Source organism: Hemicordylus capensis, chromosome 1, assembly GCF_027244095.1.
Source record: "Hemicordylus capensis ecotype Gifberg chromosome 1, rHemCap1.1.pri, whole genome shotgun sequence".
NCBI classification, from domain to species: domain Eukaryota; kingdom Metazoa; phylum Chordata; class Lepidosauria; order Squamata; family Cordylidae; genus Hemicordylus; species Hemicordylus capensis.
In genome coordinates this window covers 152,349,133-152,357,249 of record NC_069657.1, presented here as the reverse complement: position 1 = coordinate 152,357,249, position 8,117 = coordinate 152,349,133, and positions in this window count along the sequence as shown.

Below are 8,117 nucleotides of genomic sequence, written 5' to 3'. Positions count from 1 at the left end.
GTTAGGCCTTTCCTATCCAAGTGTACTTAACCAATAAATACTTAGTATTTAGTTCTACAAAGCTCTCCATGTGTTTTAAATAGCTGCAACAACTAAATCATCCTCTGCGACCTACTCTGTAACTGGAGTGTGCGCTCATTCCTTAGTGCTCTGCCATTTTACCTACTGGGGGTAAAAATTAACAACCCCTAACACCATGTCTACTTGGTGGGGGTGTTAGAGGTTGTTGATTTTTACCCACAATAGGTAAAACAGCAGAGCACTAAGGAATGAGCACACACTCCAGTTACAGAGTAGGTAGCAGAGGATGGTTTGGATATTGCAGCTATTTAGAGAAAACACATGAAGATCCTTGTGTGACTAAACACTAAACATTTATATGGTCTCACGATCCATGAGACCCAGTTTCTTCGGGTGAGCGAGGAGGGAGCCCTGGGCGCCCGGATCATCCGCCCACATGATTGCTGGCTCCGAGACAGAGCCGGCGGGGGCTGGGGAGCTCGGGGGCCGCATGGCCCCCGCAAGCCTCAGTATGCCCTGTGCGAGCATGCAGGGCATACTGGGGAGACCCCCAAGCCGGGAGTCTACTCGTGAGTAGGTGTGGCGCGGCTACTTACGATTGTAAAAAGCAAGTTTGCAGAGCGCTCACTCCGTAAACCTGCTTTTTACCAGGGGTTCCAGAGTGGGTTACCCGCTCTAGAACCCCCGGGCTCGCAGCCGAGCCCAGTGGTTCTGACGATTAACAAAAATCGGGCTAGGCTCTCCTAGCCCGATTTTTGTTAATTGTGAGAATAGCCCCTGTGACTAATCTAGACCTGTAACTAATCTAGAACCTGGCATGGGTCAAGGGATGGGTTCACTAGAAACACAACAGTGAACAGGAGGAAAAGCTGCTTCTCCCCCTCTCCCCCGCATTCACTGAGGGTGAGGAAGAGAGGAGCTGCCCTCTGCCTTACCCCAAGGAGCTCCTGTCCTTCTTCAGGTAAGCTTAAGAACATAAGAAGAGCCCTGCTGGATCAGGCCCAAGGCCCATCTAGTCCAGCATCCTGTTTCGCACAGTGGCCCACCAGATGCCATTGGGAGCCTACAGGAGGAGGGCATGCCCCCTCCTGCTGTTACTCCCCTGCAACTGGTATTCAGAGGCAACCTGCGTCTGAGGCTGGAGGTGGCCTAAAGCCCTCTGACTAGTAGCCGTTAATAGACCTCTCTTCCATGAAGTTATCCAAATCCCTCTTAAAGCCACCCAGGTTTTTGGCTGTCACCACATCTTGTGGCAGAGCTTGATGCTGCTTCTGCTTGAAATGGATGTGTAAAAGGAAAATGTTGGGGAGATGGAGCCTGTCATTCGGGAGTGAGAAAAGCTGGACTTCCCTCATCTATACAAATACTAAAACTCCTCCTTAGAGTCTTGTTCCAAAGTCATAGTTTTTCCTTCTGAAGTATCAGTCTTCAGATTCACAACAGGGATAGGCCCAGTATGCCTTTGTATTGTAAAGAAAAATCCAGGCGCTCTGTGGAGTATGGGGCACAGCGATCCCTCCATCCACTTTGGGGATGAGATTTTGAAAAGTAGCTTCAGCCTGCCATTTGCAAGTTCTGCATCCATGACATATATTTCCAGAGGTGTCTGCACCACAGAGGCCCCCTTTAATCGGCAGCTTTCTTCCATTTACAGATGAGTCAGGTGTTCTGAGACTAGCTCTGGTCTGTGCTTCCCTCAGGTGGTGATAAGTAAAATAGCAGCTACTGCGCGCACACACACACACACACACACACACACACACACAGACATTTATATTGTGTATTTTTATTTCACCCATCAAGTGCTCCTGAAGCAGTCTAACAACCATGAATGGTGGTAGGTTGACCATCATGAAGATTCTTTGGGTGCATTTACACCAATCCACTTAAAATGATAACTGTTTACTCAAGCAGTAATTTCAGCACTTCACTTCAGAAGTAAAAATGTCAGCAGTAAAATGCCAAACAGCAGTCTGTGTTAAAGGTAAAGGCTAAGTGTGCTGCCAAGTCGATTTTGACTCTTGGCGCCCGCAGAGCCTTGTGGTTTTCTTTTGGTAGAATGCAGGAAGGATTTACCATTGCCCCGCTATAGGTGTATCCCATATTCTGGGAAACATACCAGCAGGGATTCAAACTGGCAACCTCTGGATTTCCCACTGCGCCATTTGGTGGCTCAGCCTGTGTTAGGACTGACTAAAAAGTCACCGAGCAGTGAGCAAACTTCCGAGTTTAACATAACTTTTCATCAGGTGTGATGTTAATAATTTTTAAAAAAGAAAGAATTCAGGGGAGAGGAAAAAGATGATCCGGGTCATGATGCTGATCTCTGGATATTTTGTTTCGCTAATTCATTAAGATTTTCCTCTAATGGGCATTTATGGAGCGTCTTCTCACTATTATAATAATAATATTATTATTATTATTACATTTATATCCCGCTTTTCCTCCAAGGAGCCCAGAGCGGTGTACTACATACTTAAGTTTCTCTTTCACAACAACCCTGTGAAGTAGGCTAGGCTGAGAGAGAAGTGACTGGCCCAGAGTCACCCAGCTAGTATCATGGCTGAATGGGGATTTGAACTCAGGTCTCCCCAGTCCTAGTCCAGCACTCTAACCACTACACCACGCTGGATCTCCAGAGCGGGCTTCCGGGAAGGCGGTTTAGACTTACTTTCCCCACAGATGGGCCCGCTGGCATTGCTGAGTGTGCTCCTCGCATGCCCAGATGATTCCCCATGTACCTAGGCAGCGGGGAGGGTCAGGGGCCAAGATGTGTTGTCCCAGCCCCCGGAAATACCATGATGCACTGCGTGAGTGTGTGGTGCATCATGGGGATCTCCCCTCCCCTCCCCAGGCTTCCCACAGTATGGCAGCCACGGCTGCCAGACAATTAAAAAAATGAGGTCAAGGGAGCTTTAGTTCCCTTAACCTTATTTTGATAGGTGGCTACTTAGGTGAGTTTGCTGCTGTGTTACTGCTGGGATTGGCTCAATCCAGGCAGTTCACACGTGCGTGCAAAACTGGGCTGGGCTCCCTTAGCCCCATTTTGCATGTGCGTGTGAATAGCCTCATGGTCAGTTGATGTTAGGGTTGGGACAGGAATTCAGGTCACATCTGCTTGCAGGGTGGAGATCAAGATGTGTGTGTGTGTGTGTAGACTAAACCAGTTTGGAGTTGGAATGTAGTCATTAAAATGGGTGGGGGAGAGCCCTGCAGGATCAGACGAAAGGCCTGTGAAGACTTGACTCCCAGAAACAAAAGGTTTAGTTCAACATTGTTTATGTTTTCCTCTACTGCTTGGTCTGGGGGCGAGGGGTGGGTGGGTTTAGTGAGGCAAGCATGGCAACAGCTGCCAGATACTTAGCTTGACAGAAACAGTTCTATAGGGGTGTCGGAATGTGTGCTGTAGAGGCAACTGGAAGTTTAACTGCCAAGGAAGAAGAAGCGGAGAGATAGGGACACAACCAGGACACTGGCAAACTGCATATAGCTGTGCTGGGAACTCTGTGTTTCTTGGAAAGGATCAATTCTTACTTTCTTTGGCAAAACTGGAACTTTTGGAGTCAGGCGGTATATCAATCAATCAATCCTCTTTAAAGTATTTTGACTTTCTCCATTGGAATGGCACCCCAAGCCTATAGCATCCACCCGCAATCAAGGGCAGTAGATATTATAGGAGCAGATTATTGAAGATAAATGGTGGCAGCGGATACAGGAACAGTCACAAGGCCCATCTAGTTCCTCCATCGGCTGTTGCTGATATCTGCCTTATGTTTCTTTTTAGATGGTGATTGTGAGCCTCCCTTGGGGACAGGGGAACATCTTCTTTATGTATTTTTTATTTTTCTATGTAATCTACTTTGTGAACTTTGGTTGAAGTAGTCCAGCATCTTGTTTCCAAAGCTGCTTCCAGGAGCTTTCTCAGACAGCAGGTTTTACCAGGGGTTTTCTGTGAGGCTTGACTGTGAGTTCAAAGCTGCCCCCCCCCGCCAATGACACAAAAAGTGGATTATTTTTACCCCGGATATAAATTGGGCGACACTCTAATGCACAATGAAAAACCCAAATTGTGTGTGAAGTGCTCCTCGAAAGCTCGCAGGGACTTTGGGGTAAATTTGGCTGAAATGTGAACGCACATCTCCATTCTGGAGGAGATGCGAGCTTCAAGCCGGGTGTGAAAAACTTCCTGGAAACCGAGAACAGGGCATGACATCCCTCTCTCACCATTTCCCCTCATGCGAGTAGAATTCAATGACCTGCTCCCTCTGAACATGACCATTCCACTTAGCCATCATGGGCAACCAATTTTGATTGCTCTGTCTTTCATGAATTTATCCAATTCCCCTTTGAAGCCATCTAAGCGACCAAGCTAAGTGTCCCCAGGTTCTAGTATTGCAAGAAAGTGTGTGGTGGGGTGGGGTTGAAAGAGAAGGCTCCCTATTCATTTCTCCACACCATTTGTAATTTTGTAAACCTCTCTCACATCTCCCACTTAGCTTGCCAAGGAGACAGGTGTTTGTTTGTTTGCAGCTGGTTGTTGGGCTCTGAGAGCATACCATTTGCTTTTGGGCAAACTGATGTTGCTTAAAAGATTAGAACTGTCTGCCGGGCACTTGCTTGCTCCACCATGTTCAGCATGTGTATTTGTAAACAAAGAAACATCACAGACTTTCTCCTGGCTGGCTGCCCCTGGAGCATCCAACCACTCAGGGGGAAGACAGGCAACTATGAAAGAGTACTGACTCATGTGCGGTTTGCGAGCAAACATAGTTCCTTTTGATTGGAGTACCTGTGCTGATCTTTCTATCCCTTGAGACCTGGTCTTGTGGTAGCATGCACCAATTGTCCCCTTGGCTAAGCAGTGTCCGCCCTGTTGCTTTTGAATGGGAGACTACATGTGTGAGCACGGCAAGATATTCCCTCAGGGGATGGAGCCACTCTGGGAAGAGCACCTGCATGCTTGCATGCAGAAGGTTCCAAGTTCCCTCCCTGGCAGCATCTCCAAGACAGGGCTGAGAGAGTCTGCTGCCTATAACCTTAGAGAGGCCGCTGCCAATCTGCATAAACAATACTGAGCTAGATGGACCAATGGTCTGACTTGGTATAAGGCAGCTTCCTATGTTCCTATCTTCTGTTTTGCCTAGCTGGAAACAGCATAGGGAAATGGGATTAGGTTTGCAGGGAGCAGGCACACTGTGGGCAAAAAGGCTCCCTAGAAAGAAGCACTCAGTCATGGTTACCACTGGCCACGCAAAAGGCATTTAACAATTCCTGAAGATCATGGTTTCTTGGAAGGAGTATTATGAGTTGATCTCCTTTATGCAGCCTTTGTCTTTAGAAATAAAGTGGGTCCAAAGAAAGGGCAATTTTGGATCTCACTGTCCTGTCATCACTGGCTCTTTTTCCCTCACCCCTTTTGCTAGAAATCCATGGAATGGAACTGGATGCAGAGCATGTTGTTTGCTCTGCTGAGCTTTATGTGCCGAGCAAAACACAGGCGGCCTCCTTCATTCTGCCTACCTGCTGTTGGAACAAGAGCCAGGGGGACAGCCAGTGTTGTCTTCCTGGCCTCTTCTCTTTGTTGTCATGTGTTGGGTGCTCCCTCCCCAAGACACACTTCTGTGAGCTTAATCACATCTGCGTTTGTAAATGCTAGTGAACAAAGGACTGCTGTCACCGATACCTGGGGTTTGGAATTCATTGTCTGGTGGGAAACAGCTGGCGGGAGGCACCACACAGCGAAGGAACATTTTGCTCAAATCATGCTCAAGTACAGATCTCCCCTCACATGGCTTGAGAAGAGGTGGAGAAATAATTACAGGTGCCTAGGCTTGCTCTTCCAGCTCAGAGCTCAACTGCCTGCTGTATTGATTTATTGCATTTATACCCAGTATTATTTCCATCATGAGATAGCATACACGGGGCTATCAAGCGGTCTCCCATCCAGCTCCTGCCAGGACTCAGACCTGTATTATGTGTCCTCAGACCCTGCTTTCCCAACCAATTTAAGAAGAGTTGTACCCACGTGGTGAAGCTGGCAGGAACCCATTGATCCCCTGGGGAAAACTCACACCACTCTTGTTGGCTCAGCGTCACTAGCATCCTCTCTTATTTGTGACATGTGTGAGTGGGGCCCCTCCACTGTGCACCCTCTCCCTTCATTCCCAAGTCCACACAGCCTTGACAAGGCCAGGGCCCTGGATGCCTGCCATCTTGGAGGCCAGTGCTCTTAAGACCCACTGCCTCATCTTTCCCAGCCATTCTGGAATCCTTCCATAACACCGTCTCAGGCATGCTGGTGGGGCGGTGGGGAAACAGCTGGGCAGATGTAATGGAAATAAAGGAGATCACACTTAGGACATTTTCTCTCCAGGGTGCTTTCCAGATTAGACCCTGCAACGGGGTAACTTCCTGTGCTGTGACACCGCAGTCCCAACGCGGACAGTAGGGTGCCGTTCACATTTCCAAAGCCTCATTTTGAATTTAATTGCTGTGATATGAAGCTAGGATGTCGTATATCCGGTGTAAAAAGGGCGCTGTTTTTTCAGGTTGTTCGTTTCCGTGAGACTGCTCCCCCTGCTGTTTACGCTTTGAATGTGACTTGCTTGAATGAAGGCATTCTGCTGTTGTTGAGCAGCTAGTCTGGAAAGCGCCCAGGTCTGGGAGCTGGTGTGCCATTACCCAAATTAAACCTTAAATTTCACCTTATGGCCATAAGGGACAAATGGGGAAGTTGGGGACATAACAATTTCTTGGCATCAAAACATTGCTGATAAAAGCAATTTCCTTTTAAAAAGAAGCACTATCTTGAGAAATGATATTTGGATCAAATCATATAATCAGATCATATACATGGATCCTGTGTAACAGCTAACAACTGTGGACAGGGGTGTGTGTGCGTGCATGGGTGGGGGAAGAACCTTTAGAGAAGTCCTTCTGAGGGGAGCTTCTCATAGCCCCAGCCAGCAATCAAGGATGGGAGAACTTGAAAAAATGCTGTTCAGTGCAAGAGCTACTTCTGTCTAGATTCTCTAGCTTGGGACCATTGCATGAAACGACTGCCCTTTGCTGCAAGTCCTACTTATTAAAACTGCAACAGCTACCACGTATCAAATAATGGCTCCTACTTGCAATATATTTGAATTCCATCCACATTTTGAATGGGCGGGCAATGTTCAGTGCTTGAAATTAATTTCAGCACTGGAAATATTGGAATTTTCTCAAGCAATTGGTTTAATTTGAATTCTGGATTAGGGCATATAAGGATGAGGATGCTGGGGTCCAAAGCCAGGGTCTTAATATAGAAATTCAGTTCCCGACACTCTAGTCCATTCTCCCAACATTCTGTCAGGAACCACAGTGGGGCTATGCAGATGAAAGGGTGCGGCTATGTAGATATGAGCTGGCTTGATTCTCAATGTCTGGGGTCACCAGGAGAAGGTTTAGCTTCCACCCTGATTACACCCTTCTTCATCTCCTGCATGGTTACTATTGAGACCTATGAGGAACTGGGGACCATGTTATGGCAAGAATGCACCCTAGGGTTTTTGGCACCCTAGGCAAAGTATGACCTTTGCGCGCACACACTCCACCTCTGTAACATAGAGGATATAATTTTAAGTGAATGTGTGGAGTGGGGCACCAGTCGTCTTTGGTAGCTGGCGGTTGGCGCTGGCTGAGGCAGGGGTGGCGGCGAGGAAGGAGATTATGGAGTTTGAAATCCATAAGGTTGCTGTTGCTGCCTTGCACTGCTGCCCAGCTCAGCATGGGCTGCACCCACTGCATGCCCCCTCCTGCTGTTTACCTGGCCAGTGAACATATGAAGTGGCCATTTGAGGGGTCACCCCATGCCCCCCAAGGATGGATGCCCTAGGCCAGGGATTCTCAACGTGTGGGTCCCCAGATGTAATTGGACTTCAACTCCCATAATTCCCAACCAAAAGGCACTGGGGCTGGGGATTATGGGAGTTGAAGTCCAATAACATCTGGGGACCCACAAGTTGAGAAAACCTGCCCTAGGCAACTGCCTAAGTCCACCTAGTGGACAGGCTAGCCCTGCAAGGGCAAAGTCTGCCAGCTCCTGATTGGCACAAATA